Here is a 2,554-nt window from a genome sequence, read left to right as displayed (position 1 = left end):
CCCATGAATTTAGAAATTCATTCATTTCTTTTAAGTTTTCAAATTTAATAGGGTATAATAGGTTTTCAAAATATTCCCTTGTAATGTTCTGGATCTTTTTGGTTTCTGTTATGATATTTCCCCTTTCATCTCTGATTTTTTTTATTTGAATTTGGTTATCTGTGCCAAGAGTCTGCGTATCTTGTTTATCTTTTCAAAGAACTAGCTCTTAGTTTAATTGATTCTTTGTATTGTTTTTGTTTGTTTCTAGTTCATTAATTTCTACTCTGATTTTTGTTATTTCTTATAATCTGCTAGGTTTTGGTTTGGCCTTTCTAAAGTCTTGAGTTTTATTGTTAAGTCATGCTTTTGTGCTTTCTCTGATTTTTTTTAATGTAGGCACTTAGAGCTATAAACTTCCCTCTTAGGACCGCTTTTAAAGTGTCCCAGGGGTTTTGTTGTGTTATATTATCATTTTTGTTTAGTAACATGAATATTTTGTTTCTTAATTTCTTCTTTGATCCATTAATCATTCAGGAGTGTGTTGTTTAATCTCTATAAGTTCCTGTATTTACTAGAGCACATTTTGGTGTTAATTTAAAGTTTTATTGCAGTATGGTCTCTTAGAATACATAGAATTATTTCTATTTTGTTTGTATTTGTTGAAGTTTGTTTTTTGCCCCAGTATGTGGTAAGTTTTAGGGAAGCTTCCAGGGGCTACTTAAGAACAATTTTATTCTTTGGTGTTTAGTGTTGCTTTGGAAACACATGGAGAAACTGAGAAGAGAACATAATCCTGGCACCATTTCCCCCACTGAAGTGTGTACGGTGTGGACTGGGATCAGACAAATCTGTAACCCTCTGTGTGGTCAGGAGTTCAAGTCCCTTAGAAAGAAGCTTGTTAAAAGTACTTAACTCTGATGTAATATCTTTCAGCCTTGTGCAGAGCTTTTTACCAAGTTAGAAAAGTGATTGTGCAGAGCTTTTCACCAAGTTAGAAAAGTAACTGCCTTGGGATTTCATTGTCTAAGGCAGTGCCGAGGCCCACTATTATGGTTGGAGTCTGTGGGCCTAACCTCACCAAGCCCTTCTGTTTTCCTTTCTTTCCCTGAACCTGATCTGAAATCTAGACAGTACGTAGGCAACAACAGCTGCTGTGAGTTCACGTGTGAAACAGCCCCGTCACATCCAGGAATACTTTCACAGCAGCTCTTCCTAATCTCTGGCTCTTACAATCTTCCTGACTCCTCTTCTACAATGTTCCCTGAGCCTTGTGGGAAGAGGGTGTTACACAATGTCTCATTTAGAGGTGAGCGTTCCAAAGCCATGTATTCTCTGCACTTTGACAAACTGTGAGTCTTTTAACCACCGTCTACTGCAAAAAGAAGTTTCTCTTATGAAGGCTGAACCCTGCACTTTTTCTTAAATGAGACAGTTCTCCTTTCTCAGCAGCCATTGGTTGCCAATAGTTCCTCAGGTAGGGTTGGGGTTCCTACCCACTCCTATGCTGGGAGTTTTGTCTGGCTGGACTCTGTGTGGAACTTGTGCATGCTATCCCCATTACTATGTGTTCATGTGAGTAACTGACCAGCTGTCTAGAAAACTCTGTCTCAGGAAGGAAAATCTTAAATGCTATTTAGCATGTAATGCAGATGAGGCTGAAATCATAGAACACTGACAAACATTCAGAGCAGATGTAGCCTATTTCAGTGAGATTTTGATGACAGAAGCAATCAGTCTTATGATTTTGATCGGGAAGAACACCCCACAGTAAATATTGTAGGGGAAAGGTGCATGAGGCACCTACAGGTAAAGCCCCTTGTGATGTCACAAGTCTGCTGGAGGATTCCTGAATGGAGTCTAGACTGCTTCTGTGCTGCAAACATGGTGTCCTTGATGTGCATGTTGCAGTGTGCTGTTCTCTGCAGCCTTCCGCAGCGGCATGCTTCTTTTCATCTCCTGATTATATTTAACTTCCTTGTTCCTTCTGTGAGTGTAGGAGAGGGCTTTGAGAGGACCTGCCCACTGAGTTTTTGCACATTGGCTCTTTATGTTGCTCTTTGTCATCAGATCTAATCTCTTGGGAATCAATTAATTTTCTGCTAAGAGTTTGTATTAACTTTCCAAAGGATTACAGTCATAAAGTGGGTTGTCCAACACTAAAGGTCTTTAGAAAAAGCCACATGGAAGTTCGGTGTTGTGGTGTATGCCTTTAATCCCAGCACTAAGGAGGCAGAGGCAGGAGGATCTTTGTGAGTTCAAGGCCAACCTGGTCTACATAGGGAGTTCCCAGCCAAACCTACCAGTATAGAAACTTCTTAATGTACATATATAACATTATAAAAAAGAGATCACACATACTTTGAGGTCTATAATAATTTGGTCAGAGGGACATAAAGGACACTTTTTGCTCCTTGCCCTCCTAGGTCAACTAGTTCCAGGGGACTATGAGCATCTCTCAAAATGTCCTATAGTGGAGGTGGATCCCCTGTCCTCTTGATCAGGGAGGCTGAGGAGACCCCACCATATGGACTTGAACCACTGTCCAGTCTATAAAGAGGAGGGTCAACACAGA

At 40.1% G+C, this 2,554-nt stretch overlaps 1 pseudogene; it reads right to left on the bottom strand.

The window, feature by feature from the left end:
• Positions 1-1,471: 1,471 nt before the first annotated feature.
• Positions 1,472-2,091, bottom strand: LOC115072265 (annotated as a pseudogene).
• Positions 2,092-2,554: the final 463 nt, after the last annotated feature.

The sequence above is a fragment of the Nannospalax galili genome, unplaced genomic scaffold, assembly GCF_000622305.1.
Source record: "Nannospalax galili isolate Female #2095 unplaced genomic scaffold, S.galili_v1.0 scaffold40, whole genome shotgun sequence".
In the NCBI taxonomy this organism is placed as follows: domain Eukaryota; kingdom Metazoa; phylum Chordata; class Mammalia; order Rodentia; family Spalacidae; genus Nannospalax; species Nannospalax galili.
This window is presented reverse-complemented; position numbering and strand designations above follow the sequence as displayed.